This window comes from Sorex fumeus, unplaced genomic scaffold, assembly GCF_029834395.1.
Source record: "Sorex fumeus unplaced genomic scaffold, SorFum_2.1 ptg000044l, whole genome shotgun sequence".
Taxonomy (NCBI): Eukaryota; Metazoa; Chordata; class Mammalia; order Eulipotyphla; family Soricidae; genus Sorex; species Sorex fumeus.
This window is the reverse complement of record NW_026606101.1, coordinates 12,142,271-12,165,619: the sequence shown is the minus strand read 5'-3', so window position 1 is coordinate 12,165,619 and position 23,349 is coordinate 12,142,271. Positions and strand designations below refer to the sequence as shown.

The 23,349-nt window shown below is 40.7% G+C and overlaps 1 protein-coding gene across 4 annotated transcripts in view; it reads left to right on the top strand.

Moving 5' to 3' along the window:
• CBFA2T2 (CBFA2/RUNX1 partner transcriptional co-repressor 2) overlaps positions 1–23,349 on the top strand; it is a 115,433-nt gene that overhangs the window by 41,613 nt on the left and 50,471 nt on the right. The window contains exon 1 of one of the 4 annotated variants that reach the window (XM_056121284.1): positions 3,101–3,203. The exons of the other annotated variants lie outside the window; for them this stretch is intronic. The gene's annotated coding sequence lies outside the window, so the exon portion shown is untranslated. Of the gene's footprint in view, positions 1–3,100; positions 3,204–23,349 lie in introns of those variants that run through there. 4 annotated transcript variants of the gene reach the window in all.

Genomic DNA, 23,349 nt, shown 5'->3' with positions numbered 1-23,349 from the left:
ATGCTGGGGATTTAAAACCTGGGTGGGCTACATGTCAGGTAAGTACCTTCCCCCTTGTATTATCTTGCGGCCCTTTTATTGTTGAGTTTTGGGAATTATTTACATACCTTGGATACTCTTTTCTGATGTGCAGTTCTATAAGGTAAAGGTAAAGGCCCTCCCGTTGTTCGTCGATTTGCTCGAGCGGGCCCAGTAACGTCTCCATTGGAGACTTTGTTGTTACTGTGTTTGGCATATCGGATACGTCACGGGGAGCTTGCCAGGCTCTGCCGTGCGGGCGAGATACTCTCGGTAGCTTGCTGGGCTCTCCCAGAGGGGCGGAGGAATTGAACTCAGGTCGGCCATGTTGGCTGCGTGCAAGGAAAACGCCCTACCGCTGTGCTATCGCTTGGAACGATACAGAGAAGTGCAGTTCTATAATTTTTCTTTTTGCGGAGAGGTGTTGGGCCATACCCAGGGATGCTTAGGGCTTACTCCTGGCTCTGTGCTCAGGTCACTCTTGATGGAGCTCAGGGGACCATATGTAGTGCTGGGAATCAAACCCTGGTTTACCATATGCAAGTTAAGCATCCTGTCTGCTGTACTATTACTCCAGCCCTTTATGCAGTTATTTTCTCCTGTTCAGTAGGACATCTTTTTGTTTTGCTGATGATTTATTTTGTTGTGCAGAATGTGTATTTTTGCGTTTGTTTCCCATGATGTTAAAGTCCCCAAAGTCATCACTGAAACCAATATTGTAGTGTTTTGCCTATGTATTTCTCTATGTATTTATGATTTTAGGTAGTAGATTTAAATCTTTAATCCATTTTGGATTCAGTTTTGTGTATGGTGTGAGATAGTGATTTAGTTTCAGGTTTTTTTTTTTATAAATGTATGTATATGAAGCTTTTCCATCATTTGTTAAAAAGAGTTTTCTTTATTGTATTCTTTCAGCTTCTTTGTTGTAAATGAAGTTCCATATGTGTATGGATTTATTTCTGGGCTCAGTTCTATTTCACTGATTTGTGTTTATATTTTTGTCTAGTACCATACTGTTTTCATTACTCTCTTTATAGTATAATTTAAAGTCAGCATCACACCACCTATCTTTTTCCCCAGTATTGCTTTGGTAGTATGGAGTGGGTTTCAATGCAAATTCCAATCATATTTGTTCTATGACCTTGAAGAGTGCCTTGGAATTTTGATAGATACTACATTAAATCTGTAATTGCTTTGGGTAGGATGAAAATTTTGTTTTGTGGGAGGGCTACACCTTGTAGTGCTCAGGACTTATTTGTGGCTCTGTGCTCAGGGATCACTCCTAGTGGTTCTTGGGGGGACCACAATTTGTAGTGCTGGGGATTGAATCTGATCAGCCACATGTAAAATAAGTAGCTTAGCTCCTTTGTTACCTCCCCAAGGATGGGTATTTTATTAGTGTTGATTCTTCTAATCAATAAGAATGGGATGTCTTTATTTCTTGGTATCATTTCTTACAGTGCTTTACAATTTTCATTGTATAGTCCACCTTTCTTTGAAGTATATTCTTAGATATTTAATTTTTTTTTCCTTTTTGGGTCACACCTGGCAATGCACAGGGGTTACTTCTGGCTCTGCACTCAGGAGTTACTCCCGGCAGTGCTCAGGGGACCATATGGGATGCTGGGAGTCGAACCCGGGTCGGCTGCGTGCAAGGCAAATGCCCTACCGGCTGTGCTATCAGTCCAGCCCCAATATTTAATTATTTTGACAATATCAGTTTTCTTTATTTTTGTTTGGGGTCCTGGCGGTATTCAGGGCTTGCTCCTGGCTCTTTGTTCAGGGATCACTTCTGGCATACTTGGGAGACCATATAGTATGCTGGGGATTGAACCACTTTGGCCACGTTCAGTTCAGGTTCCCCTACCCGCTGTGCTATTGCTTCAACCAACACTCAGTTTTGTATGATTAATTTTCATTAAGCAGAAATTGAGTATGTTATGCCAGGTATTTAAGGGAATAAATGATTAAGCTCTGACCTTGAGTGGTTCATTTCTTCTCTCTGCGTTCTCTCTGTTATACTTCCTTTAAAAACACACACACACACACACAAACACACACGCACAACACAATTTACTATAGCATCGTGATTTATTACATTATTCATAGTTGAGTTTCAAGTATACATTGTTCCAGCACTAATCCCTCACCAGTGTCAACTTCCTTCCACCTATGTCCCTGGTTCCTTCCCACCCTCCATTATAGTTCTAAAAATTTTCACTCCTTAATGATAAACGTTGTTATTTGTCTCATTCATATTTTCTTTGCTTTAAATTTTGTCTTGCATTGTGTCCCCATTTTCATTTATAATCTTCAAAAGCATCAGAACCATGTTGCCTGCATTGTCTTACTTTAATCACGTGCCAGTTTTGCAGTGCTACCAAGTTTGGATCTGAGAGGCAGCTTGTGTGAATCATTTACATACATTTCTGTTTATATTCCCCAAATTAATTTGCAACTTTAAATTTTTCATCCAGTTATGTGTTCAAAGCAGATTTTTAATAATTTATTTTAAGAATCTTACCTAGGATTTAAAAACTGGCTCTAAGAGCAGAAGCTATTAAACAATAGCAGGAACCAGACAATACATAGGACTTTAAATCGTAATTGTTAAACCTTTGAATGTTCCCCAAACATGAGTCTCTGTGTATGTGAATCTTTACATGTTACTCCACTAGGGACTCGTGCAGATAGGTTTTGCACAGTATCCTTGCTGTTATTGTCAACCATAAACAAATTACACGTACTTAACAAGTTAATGTCAGATTGGCTAGGAGCCATTGGGAGGTGTGTACTTAGTGACATCAGCTGGCAAAGAGCCCTGGTAACTGGGAGGGTTAGGAGGGTAGTGGAGGGAGAAGGGAGCAGGAGGGAGGTAGAAAAAAAGAGACAGAGAAACTGACTGTATCTGGGGATTCTGGCAAGGTGAAGAGCTGGTCTGTTTGGCAGGACCTTCCCATCTGGGATCCATCTGTGTTTCCCTGGAATGGGACAGGCAGCTCTAGTCAGTGAGAAATCGCAGATGTGAGAGAGCTGACACATGTCCAGCTAATGAAAGAAGGAAGGAGGCTGGTTTCAGATTGGGCTTTGAAGATTAGGAGGAGAAAAAGAGACGCTTTTAAGCATCTATTTGAAATATATTTGGTATATTCATATTCTGGATTGTTATAATTTGGACATTTGGGGTAAGTACATTTTAATCTAATTTGGGGGATCAAAATGGGCATTTCTCTGCCTCAAAGCTTTCGCTTACTTCACATTATGACAGTCTGAATATTTTTGATATTGATAGTTTGTCTTTTAGCTGCGCTTTTTTAAATATTTTGCTTTGTTCATGTATGTGAATTATCACTTTCATTTTGTATATTATACTTTATTAAGTGGAAACCAGTTAGATGTAATGTGTGAATACTATGAGTAGGGAGAAATCCTACATATATTTCTGTAAGGCTTTCCAATTTGAGTCTTAATGTGATGTTTTGAGGTAAATTTTTTTCCTCCAGTATGCACAAAAAAAGATGGCCTATAAAATACTCTTTTTCCAGACTTTATTTCAATATATTTAAGCAAATTGCAGCTGGAAGATGATATCATCACTAAAAAGCATATCAATTTTGATGCATTTAAATTCAGTGTATTTTCATTACTTTTTATCCCTTTGCTGTTTTTCCTGTTTACTTTCTACTTATGAAATAAATAGCTAACATCAACAGATCTGAGTTGAATTGTGAGTTTGAATCACTTTTGTGATGCAGTAAACCCACGTGTATATAATGTGTTCTATGGTCCTTTTTAGTTTGTAGTGGGTAATTTAGCTTTTTGCTACTTCTGAACATTGTATTAATGTTTCCTAGACTTCCAAAACCAGATTAACTATGAAATGAGTGTGAGTTTGGTAGTTAACATATACTGTAGAGTCATCATTAGTAAATGCTCTGTTCCCAAGCAATCTGTTTACTGTCATTGAGTTTATTTTTGTGAACTTCCTGCCTTGTGTTACTTTGGGGGGAATTGGTGCGGCACAATGAAGGCATACACGTTACTTTCATAAGTTTTCAGATGTTCATTAGTCTGCTGTCATTGGTTTTTAAAACATTTGCATTTTTAATTTTAATTCTCATCCTAAGAATGAGTCTATAATTGTAGTTTTCAGGACACCCCTCCTCTCATTGTACCTGCCTCCCAGATCTCTCTATTTTTAAAACAAATATTACACATTATTTTTGTTAAACCTCATTGTGATTATAAAAAAATTGAACAGCATCCTTAGCATTGTAATGTAAATGAGACCGTTATAGTATACCAGAACAGAAGAACTTCAGAAAGTGAACCAACATGACTGAGGTACCCATGAATTACACTCATTGTATAAACAACTATTTAGTTTTCCCCCAAATTTTGATTCCTTAAAATTAACCTTACTTCTGTTGGTTGGATATTTAAGTGGACAGTACAGTAACATTTAATTTCTTCAGTTTTGTATTCCAGTTTCTTGTGGGGAACATTTTTATCAGTTTTTTTTTTTTTAAGCCAAATGACTAGATGAATTAGTAAGAATTTACAGGTTTGTGTTTTGATAGATGTATGTGTGTTTAACATATTTGGGAACTTGTTATAATATCTGAGAGGATATAGAGTTTATGTTAAATGTTTATGATATATATGTTATATATGTGTGTATACATACACACACACACATTTTGGTTTTTGTTTTTGGTGTCACACCTGGCGATGCTCAGGACTTATCCTAGCTTTGCACTCAGGAATCACTCATGGTGAGGCTCAGAGGACCACACTGGATGCTGCAGATCCAACCCTGGTCCACCACATGCAAGGCGCACTACTTGCTGTACTGTCTCTCTAGCCCTAGGTGATAATTTTTTGTTTGTTTTGGGGCCACACCTGGCAGTACTCTAGGCTTACTCCTGGCTCAGAAATCACTCCTGTCAAACTTGAGGGGGCGCCATATGGGGGTGCTGGGTTGACTGCAAGTAAGGCAAACGCCTAACCCATGATACTGTCTCTGGGGCCCCACATGATACTTTTTTTCTTTTTAAAAGTTGTTCATGATTAGGTTTCGGTCATACAATGTTCCAACACCCATCCCTATACCTTCAGTGTACATTTCTCACCACCAGTGCCCCCAGTTTCCCTCCCACCTCTCCATCTTGCCTCTATGGCAGGCACTTCTTCTCCCTCCCTCCCTCCCTCCCTCCCTCCCTCTTCCCTCTTTTTCGCTCCCTCTTTTCCTCTCTCCCCCTCTCTCTCTCCTTTTCCCTCATGCATGCATGCTCTCTCTTTCTCGCTTATTCTCTGGCTCTCTCTCCTTCTGGTTATTATGGTTTGCATTAGACACTGAAAGGTTATCATGTATGTCCCTTTACCTACTTTCAGCACTCGTTTTTCTCTAGAGTGATCATTCCCAACTGTACATGATATTTCTTAAGTGACCAAACAGTTTTCTTTGTTTTTTTTTTTTCTTTTTGGATCACATCTGGCGATACACACGGGTTACTCCTGGCTCTGCACTCAGGAATTATCCCTGGCGGTGCTCAGGGGACCATATGGGATGCTGGGAATCGAACCCGGGTTGACCGCGTGCAAGGCAAACACCCTACCCACTTTGCTATTGCTCCAGCCCCACAAGCAGTTTTCTTTGAACCCTTGGAGACATTATTCTAAGTTGAGTTTGAGAGAAATACTTAATACTGGGCCCTAACGTAGGCAGAGGCCCACAGTGAAGGGCCACAGAAGAGATTTGCATACCACTTTATGGATCTATTATAAATACTTACTTGTATGTCGTGTGCCAAGACCTCATACATGCAAGGCATACTCTATACCACTGAGGTACATTTCTGACCTTGCTCTAGGAACACTTTTTAGAGTAATGTTTCAAGTAGAATTAAAAAATATGAGGGGTCTGAGAACTAGTATAGAGGGTAGAGTATTTGCCTTGCATGCAGCTGAACCTGGGTTTGATCCCTGGAACACCATATGGTCCCCTGAGCATCATCCGGAGTAATTCCTGAGCACAGAGCCAGGAGTAAGCCCTGAGCATTGCCGGGTGTGGCCAAAAAATCAAACAAAATTATATGAATTTTACTATGTGAATATCCATTGACTGCAAACAAATGTGGCTGACTCAAATAAACTAGGAACACATAGTTCAGAAGAGCAGTTGCTTGTTACTGAGATAATCACATATCTTTTTTTTTTTTTTGGGTGGGTGAAGGTCGTCACACCTGGCAATGCACAGGGGTTACTCCTGGCAGTGCTCAGAGGACCATGTGGGAAGTTGGGAACTGAACTCATGTCGGCCCCGTGCAAGGCAAACGCCCTGCTTGCTGTGCTATTGCTCCAGTCCCAACAATCACATACCTTTGAGTTGAAGGTAAGACTGTGAAAGTATTAAAGCTTTATTATTCTGAGAAGAAACATCTTAAATTGATTTCCCAAAATGACCCGACCAAGAATTTTCATACTGGACTGAAATTATTAGTAATATCAGTACAATGAAAAGGAAGATAATGACATTTAAATTGCATCTCTGAAACATCAGGAAAGAATGCTTTTTAGTTTGAATGACTCTTTTATACAAGTGGAAGGATTTAAGTGGATCTGAAAGATTATTTGAATTATTTCATTGAAGGTAATTTTAGACTATTCTAGAAGTGCTCAGGAGTCCTCATTGATGAACTATAAAAAAATTAAGATTGGAAATGATTTTAAGCATAATCTAATCAAAAGCATTATTTTATAATAAGGAATCTTGAGGGGAGGGTGATGAAACAGTAAAGAGTCTGCTTGACTCAGAATTTAAAACCACAGGTCAATGAGAGAGAAAGGTGGATAAGGCACTTGCCTTGTAACCACCCTCTCTCAAAAAAAAAAAATTAAAAATTGATACCTTAGTTGATGACTGAGCTTACATGGAATTGTCTTGAGTTTCTGGAACATACATTTTACATTACATAATTTTGGTTTCTTATATATCATCATAAGGTAAAAGTAGAAAATGCCTTAAAGGGGAGATCGAATGTTCAAAAGTAAGTCCTAGAAATTAACTGCCAACAATTGGAATATTCATGAGGGGTTTGATAGCAACTGATTAGAACTTAGAAAGGGATTGGAAGCTTAGTGTAGGGGTTAAGACCCTTTCTTTGCATGAGCCAACACCATATCAGTCTCCAGGCACCATGTATGGTCCCCCAAGCACCACCAAGCATGATCACTCGGCACAGAGCCAAAAGTAAGCCCTGAGTACTCCTAGATGTGACCAAAAATATATTTTAGAGGTTCAATAAAATATATTTTTTAAAAAACTGTGTCTGGAGGGATAGTACAGTGCGTAGGGCACTTGCCTTGTTTGTGGCCAACCGGGGTTTGCTCCTCGGCACCCAATTTGGTCCCCTGATCCCCCAGCCAATGGTGCTCTCACTCAAAAAAACAAAAAGCAAACATATAAGAACAGGAGGATTTGGAAGAATAGTGGATCGTTGGAAAGGTTCACTTTCTATTAGATGCCAGTGCCTTAAGTTAGACTTTTTCAAGGCATAGAAACACTAATATCTACCATATTTTTAGTTAGGTCTAGCTGTTATCTTTCCGATTGAAGAGTAAATGTTTACTTCTGACATATGTCTCCACATACATGCATATCCCCCTGCCACTGTCATAAACTTAAGGTTTATACCAGGAAACTCTAAAGATTCTTTGATATTGACTGTGTGGGTTTAATTTTTTTGTTTCAAGTTCAAGTCAATTTGTACAAACATTAGTGGTGGCTATATCATGCAGAAAAATAACCTACTGTAACTGTTCTTTATATTCTTACTGGCTGACAGTCCAAACAGCTTTTAAGAGCTAGATGACTTTTAAAAGCATTTGTGCTAGGAAACTTAAAACGGAGATAGATATATATTTCTGAAGCTTGCCACAACTTGCAGAAAGTAACTCTGCTTTGTTTAAACTAGTGATCCTCAGCCACCAGTCCACTGATTGGTGCCAGTTTGCATGTGTAGAAAGTGAAAACACTGGTCTTCTACTCTGGTTATAATTGTCCTGTTATATAGGTTGACTGGTATATAAAGGTCAAAGAATGCTGGTTTAGTGCAAAAGCCAGAGAAAATGTTATTCAGTCCTGAGTTACAGGTGCCTAGTTGAGGCAGGGGGTAGTGTGCAATTCAGTCTAGGATATATGTGCATGTTCTTGCTGTTGTCTTCTTTTGGGATGGGAGCTGGTGGTCCTCAGGGCTTTTTCATGGCTCTGTGCTCAGGGATCAATCCTAGCAGGGCTTGTGGGCCATATGTGGTGCTGGGGATCAAACCCAGGCCAGCCATGTGCAAGGTAAGTGCCCTACCCACTGTATTATCCCTCTGACCTTTGCAATTACCTTTTCTTAGCTGGAGTTCTGAAGTAGATAGAATTTGTATTTTCATCTGCTTATGGTAGTTAATACAGGTGAAGAAAAGGCAATGACAATATTGTGTTAAGCTTTGGCATTAGACTATGTAATCATGACCTAATTTATCTTTCAGTTCTAAACCCCATTTTTTCTCACCTGTAAACTAGGAGGCTGGAGCGATAGCACAGCGGGTAGGGCGTTCGCCTTACAAGCGGCCAACATGGCCGACCCGAGTTCGATTCCTCCGCCCCTCTCGGAGAGCCCGGCAAGCTACCGAGAGTATTTGATATGCCAGACACAGTAACAATAAAGTCACTGGGCCCGCTCGAGCAAATCGACGATCAACGGGAGGGCCTTTACCTTTACCTTTACCTTTAAACTAGGAGTTAAAAAACTTAACTGTGGGCTCTAGGGATTAAATTAGAAAGCAACAAGCCATTGATACTTAATGCATGAATACTCAGTAAGGTTTGTCTTGCACTTGATTTTTCTTGGATTCTCTAAACACTGAGACCACAATAAAAGACTTAGTTAAAAATGTGTTTTTTCGTGTATTTTCAGTCTTTCCTCAGACTGACAGGAAGCCAGCCTTACTCCCTTAGCTAACTCTTAGTCATGAGAGAAGGGTGCATGCAGAGGATGCAGCAACCTTAAAAACTCAAACCTGTTGCTGTGTGGCAAGCTGTTCATGTGTAGGGACCTTGGATTACTCACCCTACTGGAAGAACTGGGGGATGGGCCACTTTAAGGGTGACAGATGTGCCCTCCGCTGCCGCCGGGCGCGTGCCGGCTCTGTCCCTCTGCTCCCAGCACCAGGTGCAGCCATTGTTCTGGCTGGTCTCTCTTCATCCTGCCTCATCCGGCCTCGTCTGTTACTCTGCTCTTTCTAGCTCATTGTTTCTGTAGGAAATTAGCATTAAAAACCCATCTGAAACCCCCATGTCCCTCAACTGCAGGTGACTGTTATTGGTCCCAGCTGCCACCCTTGCGCTTGATTACTTCCATATGGGTCTGTGCAAAGAAGTAGTAGCCATTTATTGATTTCCATCACAACCCCCACCTCTATTACTCAAACTATAATACCCTGAAATCTATTAGACCCCCAACAGCCTGTATAGCTCAGTTGGCACTACAACTGTGATGAACGTTTTACAAGCAAAACTAATTACACCCTCTTCCTACCCCTTTACCACCTCCTAAGTGTTCAGTGTTTAAAAACCAGAGTGTCATACGTGGAATAGTAAATCTTGTGAATGTTTGAAGGTGAATCTGTTTTTGTACAGTAAGGCTTTTACACTAGATGGACTTTTATGGAAAATTTTAGTTACTGCCTTGAATATTTCATATCACAGCCATAACGTTGAAGCAGATTTGTAGCCCAGTAGGCCACAGGGGGAGGGGCATGCAAAAACATTTGTCATTTGTCTTATAAGTTCATCAGGTTCCAGTTTGTTAGAAAGGGACCTAGTTTAAAATACACTTTTTGTTTGTTTTTGTTTGGGGATAACATCCATCGATGCTTAGGGTTTACTCCTGGTTCTGCACTTAGGGGTCACTCCTGGAGGACAATGGGGTACCAGAGATCAAATCCAGGCAAGCACCTTACCTGCTGTACTATCTCTTGCTTAAAAAGCACACATTTTGTGGGAACACTTCTTGCAATTACAATTCTTCCCCCCCTCCTTTTTTTTCGGTTTGGTTTTTGGGCCACACCCATCAAAGCTCAGGGACTATTTCTGACTTGGTGCGGGGAGGGGGGTGTCACTCTTTGCAGTGCTTTGCGGATCATGTCATGCCAGGAGTGAACCTAGATCTCCTTCATGTGAAGCATGCAGTTCAGCTCATTGAACTATCTCTTTGGCCCTAAGTTATTAATGTAGTGAAGATCTTTATTAAGGAATTTATTTTCTTTAAACATCTCCCTGGTTGATCATCTTCACCTTCTACCCCCTTACCACCTTAATTGTTGCTATGACAACTGGGACTGAAAGTTACATACTTGTAGTGCTCACTGGGAATCTCACACTTTTATTTTCAGTTTTCGTTAAGGTTGCACACAAGGATGTTGTGCACATCCTTGCCAGGAGTTACACTCATTCAGTTGTGGAACTTGCATGCATTCTCGTTATAGTTATAGCTTGCCACATGCCTTGGTGCTCACACAGTTCTTTTAGTTGTGATTCTTGCCAAGGGTTTCATGCTTCAGTTCTAGTGCTTGCAGAGTATGTCACACACTCCATTTTAAGGACCTGAAACAGCAGAGTTGCAGGGACCACATTCACCACATGTGGGCACACATACAGGTGGAGCTGGAGATGAAAATCTCTGAGCTTTTGCTTTTGCCACTGAGCCATCCATCCCGAGGCTACTGACAGTAGCCAGATTATTTCATTCTGCATTGTTTTGTTATATACCTCACATATTTGCACAGTTGTATCATTTTTTAGGATAAATATCAACATCTAGGAGACTGGTAACCTGCATTTATTCCTTCAGCAGTAAACAAAGTATGTGTTCTGGTTCATCTTAATCAAGGGTCTAATCCTTAACAGACTGGCTTAAGCCCCTTAATTGCATTATTATTGACTGCTAATGAATTGTATTGTGATTTTAATAAAGTCACTAATCCAGTCTGGTAAAAGTCAGGTGTACATCAGAGCTTTACAAGTCTGTAGTGAGAGGACTGGAGAAATAGTACAGTGTGGTAAGGCACTCACCTTTCATGCAGCCAATCTGGATTCAGTCCCAAGCATTACCAGGAGTGATTCCCTTAACTCAAAGCCAGAGGTAAGCCCTGAGCTCTGCCGGGCATGGACTGCTCCTTCCCCACCCCCCCACCCCCCCCCACACACACAAAACCCCATCTAAGTAAGTAGTAAGATAACCAAGACTAGTCATGACTAAGATTTTTTGGCAGCCGAATATTTAGCTGAGCAATCAATGTTAAAGTAAAATCTGGACTTCACAACATTTTAAATTAAGTTATTTAGTAATTCTAACATTTCATGTAACAACTTCAGTATTTTGAACTTGGCTAAATGGTAACTTAATCATATTTAGAGAAGTTAAAGCCATTATTGGTTGGGAAACTTTTTTCCCCTCTTTTCCCACTTTCCTTTCATTACCTTCTAAAATTTGGAGTTTTAGAATTTCCTAGGGAGACTGGAGAGATCAGACCCAGATTTGGTTGATTTCTCAGATATTGCAATTTGCAAACTCAAACTGATTAACCTGTTGAGGATTAGAAGCAGATTTTATTCGTGGGCAAGAAGTGCAGAAGGTGAAGTACAGATGGAGTCCAAGAAGTTAAGTTCATTGGCTTAAGAATGAGGAGAGAGGGATTCTTGGCACATGTTCATTGCTCAGGAGTTAAATTTAGATCTTCTGTAAATCTGGCGTTTATCATGAATCAGTCTCTGAGTTCTTAAGCTTTGATTTTTTGAGGTCTAAATTATATGAAATTCTTTTTTCTAAAAACAACTTTTTAAAAAATGTAAAGAACCATGATTTATTAATTTCTTAATAGTTTAGTTTTAGAGATATATTTCAGTACCAGTCCCACAACCAGGGTCAGCTTCCCTCTACCAGTGTTCTCACACTTCATGGGCCTCCCCTTCCTGCCTGCCACATTGAGAAAACGTTACAAAGTTCAGTGGTTGCAGCTTAGATCTCATGTTTTCAGTGTTAATGCATTTGTGCTTTAGATATTTAACTACCACTCTCCCACATGAACATTATTTTATGTCCTTGGGTTCCAGTTTATTTCATTTATTTATTTTTGCTTTTGGGGGTCACACCCGACGATGCTCAGATTATTCTTGGCTCTGCACCCTGAAATGTGCTCAGGGGACTGACTGTATGGGATACCGGGGATCGAACCTGAGCCAGCCTTGTGTGAGGCAAATGCCCTACCCACTACACTGTTGCTCCAGCCCCCTCCCCTGGGTTCCAGTTTAGATAGAAATTCTTTCATACCTTTTGTTTCTTTGTATTTGTGTGCTTTGGGTTCCTTTGACAGTGCTTGGGGAACCATTTGGTGATGGAGCTTGAACTGAACCTCCTGTATGCAAAGCATGCACTCCAGCCCATTGAACATCTTTCTGGTCCCCATACCTTTATTTTATTTTATTTTATTTTATTTTTGTTTTGAACCACACTCAGCAGTGCTCAAGGCTTACTACTGGCTCTGTGCTCAGGGATCACTTTTGGTGGGCTTGTAGGACTATATGGGCTGTCAGGGATTGAACCTAGATTGGGCTCATGCAAGGCAAATGCCCTACCTGCTACACTCTCACATTTATCCAGTCCAACCACGTTTGTCATTTGAACACATGTCAGATTGCTATATTGACAATGGTCTCGGGCTAGAGAGAGAGTGCAGAGGATAAGGCACTTATCTTGCAGGTAGCTGATCCGGGCTTGATCCCCTGCACGCCAAAGTGCTGCCAGGAGTGATCCTCGAGTGCTAGAGTGACCTGAGCACAGAGCTGGGTGTAAACCTTAACCAATGCTGGGTGTCCCCTCAAAGTAGGGGCCAGAGCACTAGTATAGTGGATAGGGCATTTGCCTTGTACAAAGCCGACTCAGGTTCAATTCCTGGCATCCCATATGGTCCCCGAGCACTGTCAAGAGTAATTCCTGGGTGCAAAGCCAAGTAACCCCTGAGCATCACTGGGTGTGACCCAAAAAAACAAACAGCAACAAAAAATTCTTTGTTTCTTTTGTTATTGTGGTGGGGTGTGTGTGCGCTTGCACGTGCCTGTGTGTACTGAGTATCAAACCCAGAGTCTCACACACACGTCCTCTGTCACTGAGTTACATTCCCAACCTTGGTTGGTGTTTCTGACATTAGGTTTCTGGGTAAAAGATGAATATCATGAGAGCAAACTTTAGAATTAGATTATCTTGAAATGATTCCTTAATTATCTTGAGATGCAGCCAGGAGCGATAGCACAGCAGTAGGGTGTTTGCCTTGCGTGCAGCCAGCCCGGCCAAGCTGGGTTTGATTTCTTTGCCCCTCTTGGAGAGCCCAGCAAGCTACCAAGAGTATCTCACCTGCACGGCAAAGCCTGACAAGCTACCCGTGATGTATTCAATATGCCAAACACAGTAACAACAAATCTCAAAGTGGAGACGTTACTGGGCCCACTCGAGCAAATCGATGAACAACGAGGGGACAGTGACAGTGACAGACAGAGATGATTCCTAAGTAGTAGTCTAAGCAAGAAATGGTGAAGGTCTGAACTTTGTTGTTGGTATACTGTAGGCTAGAGGATTTGAACTTGGCAGAGTGATGGTTGGTAGTAATGATTTTCATATAATTTGTACCAAGTGCCTAGGGGACTATGCAGTCCAAGGGATTAAACCTGGGGCTCCCACATGAAACCGTGAGCTCCAGACCTTTGAGCCATCTTCCTGGTCCAGTAATGCTTGGTTTTAAAAGACACCTGAAAAATATTTGAGATTGCTCCTAGAGCTGAGCTCCTGCTCTACATATGGGAGGTCTAGGTTCAACCATGAGCACCACATGGTCATCCCCCCGCCCCCTCCCACCATTGGGTGTGGCCCCCAAACTAAAGTCAAACCAAAACAACATCAAAAAGCATGAAAATGCCTGGATTTGAGCTGATGTTGCTATTTGCTTTTTTTTTTTTGTCCCTTTGGGATCTGCTGCTGGTTACATCCCTGATCCCCAGATCAGTTATTTTAAAGATTGCCTATGAAGTGTTTTTATGCTTTCAAAGAGAAATTTGAAAAGAGAGGAAAAGCTTGGGTACTGTAGGGTTTTATTAGACATTTGGGGGTGGGAAAACAATTTCTAAAATATTTCTAGCAACATTATTTTCGTTTTTATCTGCAGGATGGAAAAGTAAATTCTGAGGTTCTTTTTGATTAAATTAGCAGACCATATGGTGTTTACACAGACTGACTGCTATCCGAGGTGGCTGTGTTATTTTCTTCTTTCAGGATGTGATGCTTTACCTGATGCCAATGTTCTGAAATATTTATTTTCTATTCAACAATATGTGAAGCAATTATTCTAATCGTTTTCCTTGGTGTCATAATTTGTGAGGGATTTAACTCTATTTTCTGTTAGTTTGATACTTTATTGTTACTTCTCTTGATTTTTGCTTTTTTTTTTTTTTTGGTGGTTCAAGTGGTTCAACCCAGGGCCTATGCTCTACCTCTTAACCAATTTCTAGCCCTTGTTGCCAAACACAGTAACAAGTTTCACAATGGAGATGTTACTGGGACTGCTCAAGGAAGTCTATGAACAACGGGAGGACAGTGCTACAGTTAATTTAATATTTTAAAAGTTAAGTCTTTATTCCAGACTTGTATAGTCTTGTCCAAACTTTCCATATAGCATACAGAAATTAGTAAATTCTGGTTGTTCATCCCAGCTAGAGGAAATTACCTATGTTCAATATATTAATAAATGATGTATAATCCATGTACTTTGAATATATAATCAATAAATTTCTACATTACATGTAATCATTCACACATTTCCAGTGATTATTGGCCTACAACTTAAAAATTTTTTTTTAGGCTGGAGTTATAATACAGTGGGTAGGGCTGCCTTGCAAGTATCTGACCTGGGTTTAATCCCTGGTGTGCCATATGGTCGCCTGAGCACTACCAGGAGTGTTCCCTGAGCTCAGAGCCAGGATGGCACCACCAGGTGCACCTGCGCCCCCGCCCCCTCATTTCTATGTAATGGAAAAGTTTTAGAAACCTTTATGTTACATTTTAGTTAGCTGAAACTAGGAAAGGGAACCTATTCCAGTGTTTTAGACAGGTGATAGGCCAGTCTAAATGTGGGCATAGCACACCTGGCAGGCACTGGAGAAACAAAAGAAGCCTCAGGTACTATTGATGGACGGTGTGGGGTGGGCAGTAGGAACTTTTTGTTGGTTCACTTAAAGAAGGTTTCTCCTGGGAGGACACAAAGTGATTTTCCCCCATTATTTATTTATTTATTTATGCTTTTTGGTCACTTCTGGCGATGCACAGGGGTTGCTCCTGGCTCTGCACTCAGGAATCACTCCTGGTGGTGTTCAGGGGACCATATGGGATGCTGGGAATCGAACCCCGGGTCGGCCACATGTAAGGCAAACACCCTACACTCTGTGATATTGCTCCAGCCCTCCCCCATTTTTTAAATATTGGAGCCAAACCCCGGCTATCTTCAGGGGCTATGCCTGCTCTGTGCTTGGGAGTTGCTTCTGGTAGACCATCCAGTGCTAGGGATCAAACCTGTGCCTCCTGCATATAAAGCATGACTTCAGGAATTTCTAGTCTATATTATGTTTCAGATATGATACGTACAGACATCTGATTATAAAAGTAAATCACTCTTGGAGCTGGAGAGATAGTTCAGCAGGTTAGGGTGCTTGCCTTGAACACGGCCAACTTAGGGGTTTGATCCCCGGCATCCCATAAGGTCCCCTGTGCACCAGTAGAAGTTTAAGTCCCGAGTGCAAGGCCAGGATTAACCCCTGAGCGTTGCTGGTGTGGCCCCAACCTCCAAAGTAAAGCACTCATAGGCTAGTAGAGACAAGCACAAATGATATACAGGTGTGAAAGATCTGTGAGTGTGCAGATATGGCCAAGTTCATTATGTTGAGTGTCTGGGAAAGCTAAAGGAGAGGTGGGGTACTTCTATTCCCCTCCCTTGCCCCCGATGTGAAGGAGCAAACCCAAGACCTTACACATGTAAGGCAAGTGCTCTACTACTGAGCCACATGCCTTGCCCAAGGTTTATATTCAGCTTTTTTTTTCTTTTTTGGATCACACCTGGTGATGCACAGGGGTTCCTCCTGGCTCTGCACTCAGGAATTACTCCTGGCGGTGCTCAGGGGACCATATGAGATGCTGGGAATCAAACCCGGCTCGGCCTAGTGCAAGGCAAACGCCCTACCCACTGTGCTATCACTCCAGCCCCTATCTTCAGCTTTAAGGTAGAAGTTTTATGAAGTGCCTGCATAAGGTTTACAGGGTAATATAGGGAGAGGATAGTTTGTTTTATTGCCTGTATGCTTGTTTCATTTTTATTAGAGATCTCCTCTTAATATATAGTTCACACTAGGGCCCGGGAAATACATTAGGGGTCAGGGGCTCATGTTCAGTCCCCAGCAGCAAATGCCCCCAAGTGGCTTCAGATCATCCCTGTGGACCCAAACAGCACTGGCTCTCCAGGTTTTAGCATTGAACTGTCTAATCCCTTAGGCTGAGTGTAGCCAGGAGTTGCCTTTAGGCACAGCTTGGGAAAAACTCTCTGCTGAATCAAAATAAAAAGCGCATATATAATAGCATAACTTAAAAGTCGGTTCTTGTGGCAGATGTGTTTATGTGTCCCACTGTAGTGCTCATCTACCTTCTATTTATGTTGTTTGAAATCAGTCCCTACTATTTTAGTACTGTATTTGCATTGTACTTTTATTTTTCAAATATAAATTTGAAAAAAATTTTCTTCCTTTTAACAGCCCCATAGTGATGAAGAAATAAAACAGGTGATAGCATTTTTATTTATGTGCAGGAGAAAATGGAGGCACCTTTATCTTACCAGTATTTTTTGTTTTCAAGCGTTAGTCTTGGGGGCCAGAGCAATAATACAGCACATACAGCACTGCCTTGGCACTTGGCTGACCTGGGTTCATTCCCTGGCACCTCATATGGTCCCCCAAGCCCCACCAGGAGTCGATCCCTGGGTGCACCAGATGTGACCAAAAAAAAAAAAAGACAGAAAGTTAATAAGAGGAAAGAACTTAAAATATCTGTAATGACTATATTAATTTCCACAGTATCTTTGCTTTATTGTATAGGGCGCTGTTCTACAGGAAGAAACTCTCCCAGTCTCTGGGCACAGTGAGAGTGATGACTGATGAGGCAGTCACTAGGAGGGAGGCAGCAAAGCAGACAGCAGGGTTGCTGATTACAAAACTAACAGCCCGACATCTGCAAGCTGCAGCTGTAGCCTTTTGCTACAGCAAATTCGTATTTCTGCACACACTCAGAAGAATCACAGGGTTTGAAGGAGGAATGCAAGTTAAACCATTCCAAACATAGAATGTGCTCCGTTTCTAGCTCTTGTACTCTGTGCTTCTATTTTATATTGGGTGGAATTGTCTGTAACATCCATAGTTGATATTTTTCCAGCTTACTGTTTGTTGTCTTGTTTATCCCAACTTCCCAACACCCAGTTTTAGTTTAATGCCAAAATAAGATTGAATGGAATAGGTGCTCAACATGACTGAAATGCTTTCCAAAGAGATATGAGTGTATTCTAGCTGGTTTTATTCTGAATCCTTCAGCCTCTCCTGGGGAACACATGTAGACCACCTGGTGATGTTTAACTGTGTCATTGTTAAAATATTCATTTAGTGAGCAGTTTTGGCTGTTGACTCTACATTTCTACCTACATATGCTTATCCATTTTCCCAGAAATATCTGGATTTAAATAGTGAAAGAAAGAACTTTTGGGCTTAATTTTGAGGAAGAAAAAGACACTCTTGGTGTGAAATCAATATTTTCACAGTCATGTCTGTCTCTACCCCCCCCCCTTCCCATACCTAAAGTCCGTTTAATTGACAGAGTGTGGGCCTACCTTATCAGAAATCTTTCTGATTGCCATTTGAGGACAGATACTTTTCTATATAATAACTTTTTAGTCTAAAAAAATTATTTTATTTTTTTGAGGGGGCACACCCAGCAATGCTGAGGGGCCACCCCTGACTATGTGCTCAGGAGACCGTATATGGTGTCAGGAGTTGAAACTGGTTCAGCTTTGTGCGAGGCAAGTGCCTTGACCCCAGGTACTATATCCAGTCCCTCAACTAAATTCTTCTGTGTTATCAGTTGATGGCTTTTGTTATCAGAAAAGAATGACTTCAGGCATAAAACAAATGACTTATGCCTAAAATGTCTCAAAAAGTCTTAAGTTACAGGACTAGTACAGCTGACTACAGAAACAACATAAAACTGAAAATATTGACTTTTCAAATTGTAAAAACTTTTTTTTTTTTGCATTGCAGACTTTTAAAGTTGTGTGTTCATGGGCTTGTACAAGTTTTAGGTGACCCTGTCAATCCCAAATGAGAGGGGGAAAATGTATCCCAGACTCAGCCCATCGGGCAGTGCTGGTGATCTGACTGGTGACCTCATGGCTGCAGAGCAGGCGCCCTAGCATGAGCTATTCCTAGATCTCAGGAGTATTCTTTAAAATTTAAGTTTTACCCCAGAAGAATGGGAAGCAGCTGAGAAGTTAAGGCAGTGAACAGTAGAGTTTTGAAAATGAAAATTTGTGTGGCAGTGATGCAGAGATAGCCTGAGTGGTTTTCATATGATCTTAAAAGGGGTTAGTGGAATGGGGTATGGAATCCTTTTCCACTGATTTCAAAATACATATAATTGACATAAAATTCAGGTGATTGTATGCAGTCCAGATTTGTCATGTGAAGTCTCCCTCTCCTCTGTACCCTGTGCTCCTTCAGAATTTATATGTATCCTTTTCTCTTGACAAATTAGAATTGTGTATTTATTATAGCTTCCCTTTTAGACATTACTTTTATACATTGTTAGTTCCTTTACTAACCTGTCTGATACTGTTTTGATTAAACCCAGGATGGCTGCACGCATGTTACATGCTGAACTATATCTCCCTCCTGTAATTTCATATTTTGATTGTTTTTAACTATTAGTAGTAAAAATTTTTTTCGTATAACCCACAAGGAAATACCTAAGACCTGGGCTATTCATTCAATAATAAATGCGTACTGTATTCTGGCCACTAGACTTGGCACTGAGAATGTAGCAATGATCAAGACTGACTGGCCCCAGTTATCAAGGAGCTTGCAATTTAAGAGACTGGCCTCTGACAGATTAAGCATTAGGGCTTTGATGTGAATAGGTTTTTGATAGTCCTTATTGAGTAGCTAATAGAAATGTCAAAATTATCAACTAAGTAAGCATTATTTCTTCCATGTGAGTAGGATTCATCTGTAGCACACAGGTAAATTGCTAATTTTTGGTTTCATATTTTAATGAAATATGTTTTAAACCCTGAGTAGATATGTATGTCTTTATTTTCCACTATTGGTTACTAAGCAATAGTAACCTAACAATTTCTTTGCGAAGTCTTGTTTTATACCTCTGATTGTGTTATAAATTGGGTGTTTTAGGTGTTTTAGGCTACACCTGTCTGTGTTAAGGTCTTCTGTCTCTGTGCTCAGGAATCACTCTGATGGCAGACACGGGAGACCATTTGGAGCACCTTACCTACCATATTATCTCTCTGACCCTTCTGGGTTTTTTTTATTGGTGGTGTTTTTTGGGGGGGATGAGGATAGGAAGTGTTTTTGTTTTAATCCACTGGAACCAGAGGTGTTAGTTTGTGTTTTAAAACTCACATTTGATAGTGGTACCAACAGCTGTCACACTGAATAATTGTCAAGTCATTATGAGAGTTTCTATTGCTCACAAATCTGTAGCTATAAATGTGGGTTTTAAGTGCATGTGATTGGTAGAAATTAGTTTTGGGGATAGTATGCAGTGTAGGATATCTCTTTCCTGTTTGTAAATACAAAAATGAAAAATTAGTCTTAAACTTGGAAAACCAGTGAACCTCAGATGTATGTTAAGATAGCCTGAGAAAAGTCTTGGTGACCCTTATAACATGGGATCTATTTGCAGACACCCATGGCTTTGCCAAAGCATTAGTGTGTGTGATTATGTTCTTCATTTGGTTAGAGAAATCTCTTTATTTCTAGCTGATTTTATTTTGGGCCACACCTGGCATTGCTCAGAGTTTACTCTTTGCTCTGCACTCAGAAAATACTCTTGGGGATTCTTGGGGTACCATATGGGATGCAGGGAATCAAACCCCAGTCTGCCTGACTTACAAGGCAAGTGTCCTGCCTGATGTATTATCACTCTGCCCCCATTTTTAGCTGATTCTCAATGATAGCTTGAACTACAACAGGACATTAAAGTACAATATGATTTGATTGCTTTCCCTTCTCTGATCCCATTCCCAGTCTTCTTGAGACTATTTCTTAATTTTCAGTGATACCAGGAAATTCTTGGGGTTGGAAATGCCACTTTACCCCTCCCCCCCCGTTTTTATAAATTTACTGAGCACTTAATACAAAGCTGTGGTCTAATCTTTCAGTGACTGCTAAATGAATCACCCTGGCAATTTCTTAAATTAAGAAAGTGTAGGGGAGGGGGCTGGAGCGACAGCACAGCGGGTAGGGCGTTTGCCTTGCACACGGTGGACCCGGGTTCAATTCCCAGCATTCCATATGGTCCCCTGAGCACCGCCAGTAGTAATTCCTGAGTGCAGAGTCAGGAGTAACCCCTGCGCTGGGTGTGACCCAAAAAGCTAAAAAGAAAAAAAAAAAGAAAGTGTGGGGGGGGGGAGGAAAAGAAAAAAAAAGAAAGTGTGGGGGTCAGAATTTTAGTACAGGGCGAGCCATGTACAGGGCAAATGCCCTACCCACTGTACTATCGCTTTAACCCCCAAAGAGTGACACCTTTTATTAAAACCAACATATTTCTTCCCTACTTCCCTTCCAGTTTTTGCCTATGCCTGGGTACTCCTTTTGTGTTAATTCTATGAATACGTTATTCTTTCATATAGGAGACCATTTCTATGTTACTCTGTATTTTCTCATCAGAAGCAATCTCAGAATGTACATTGTTTTCCTCACATATCACTTTTGACATTAGATTCTGTTGCTGTCTGTCAATCATTTTACTGTAAAGTTGGTTTAGTCACCTGGTAATGGATCTTTACCAGGGCCAAACACCACCCATGTCTGGTTTCATTTTCTTCTGGATGAATTTACTGTGTGGTTTTCTAGTTTTAAGTTCTTGCTAATTGTAAATCTATTTGGGAAAATATAATAATTTGAATATAATGATTTTCGTCATGTTTCTTTGTGAGTTAAAAATGTATTTAAGGGCCAGGGTTTGTAACTCACTGGTAGAGCATGTGGACTCTGAGTTAAAGGCTCGGCATTTCTCCCCGACCCACAAAAAGAGTATGTTTAAATATGTTAACTAAATAATATTCAGTAAGCATTTAAAATAATTTTGTTTTGGGGGGCTGGAGTGATAGCATAGCACGTAGGGTGTTTACCTTGCACGCAGCTGACCCGGGTTCAATTCCCAGCATCCCGTATGGTCCCCTGAGCACCACCAGGATTAATTCCTGAGTGCCGAGCCAGGAGTAGCCACTGTGCATTGCCGGGTGTGACCCAAAAACAAAACAAAACAAAACAAAAATTTGTTTTTTGAAAAGAATAAAATTGCATACAATTGAAAATAAGTTATTTGTTGAATTGAAGTCATAAAAGGATTCATTATATTTATTTCTGTCCTAAGTCTCCTTGTTTGGAATTTGATGGTGAACAAGTCTCTAGGGGAAGTAATATTAGAAGCCGTTTGGGGGTTGGAGGGTTAGATAGTTCAATGGATTTAGAACTTGCTTTGCATGTAGGAGGTCCGGGTTAAATCCTCCAGCATCACCTCTTCCCTCAAAACCACTGGTGTGGGTCCCCCACCGCCAATAAAAAGAAAATCAGATTTATATTTATTGTCAGGTGTATTTTTTAATATAAAATGAATGTTTAATATTCCTCCCCCCTTCCCCCCCCCCAAATAACAACTATCTTAATTCTAAAAGTACTTTTTTTTTTCTTTTTGGTTTTTGGGTCACACCCGTCAATGCACAGGGGTTACTCCTGGCTCTGCACTCAGGAATTACTCCTGGCAGTGCTCGGGGGACCATATGGGATGCTGGGAATCAAATCCGGGTCGGCCACGTGCAAAGCAAACGCCCTACCCACTGTATCATCGCTCCAGCCCCTAGAAGTACTTTTCTGAGTATCTCCTATACCATCCAATTCATGTATTACGGACGTGCTTTCTTTTCTTTTTTTTGGCAGGGTGTGGTTGGGGGGCATACCCAATGGTACTGCTGTACTATCACTCTGCTCTATATGTCTGTGTTTGTTTGTTTGTTGTTTATTTGGGTGCCACATTCAATGATGCTCAAGGACTGACACCTGGCTCTGAGCTCAGGAATTACTCCTGGCAGTTTGGGGTGATGACACCGGATGCCAGGGTTCACAAAAATGTTAAAACAGTTGACATTCCCATCAGCAGTGAATGAGAGTCCCTTTCTCCCTGCATCCATGCCAACATTGGTTGTTTTTAATGTGTGTCAGTCTCTCTGGTATGTCACATAACTTTGTACTATGTACATTTCCTCTTGTGTGGAATCGTCTTCACATATAAAATTTTTAATGCCTTTATAGTTGATGTCAGTATGTAGTTGGACCATTTATTTCACCAGTCCTTTGTGGTATTAAGGCCTTTTTTCCCCTGGTGTTATTTCTTTAACGACAAATTCCTCAGGAATGAAGGAATTCCTTACAGTCAAAGGCAGGATTTATTTTTTATCACAGAGAAGTTATTTTTTAACCTCATTAATTGCATATTGGTACTGCAAAATACAGTTTTTTCCTTCTTCATTGGTAATTGAATAGTGGAACTAATGGAAGATAACAAGTTTGAAGACAATCTTGAAAGCTTTTGGGTTGAAGGGGAAATACATTTTCTTCAAAGTCCATTATCCTATTTTGCGTTGCAAAATGAGTGATGACTATCTGAAGACCAGGGGAAAAACTTTTAACTTTTTTTAAAAAAGGATAACTTAAAAACTTTCAGAAAAGGGGGGGGGATAATCTTTGATACCCCCCTTTTTTTAGATAAAAGTAGACTCTGAGGTTCCTATTGGTGATGGCTCTTTATCCTGCACAATGGAACCTGCTTGTACTATTTTTCTCTAAAAATCTTAAGTAGAGACTGGATTCATGAAAGTCATTCGTATTTTAGAGCAGATTGTTGCCTTGTA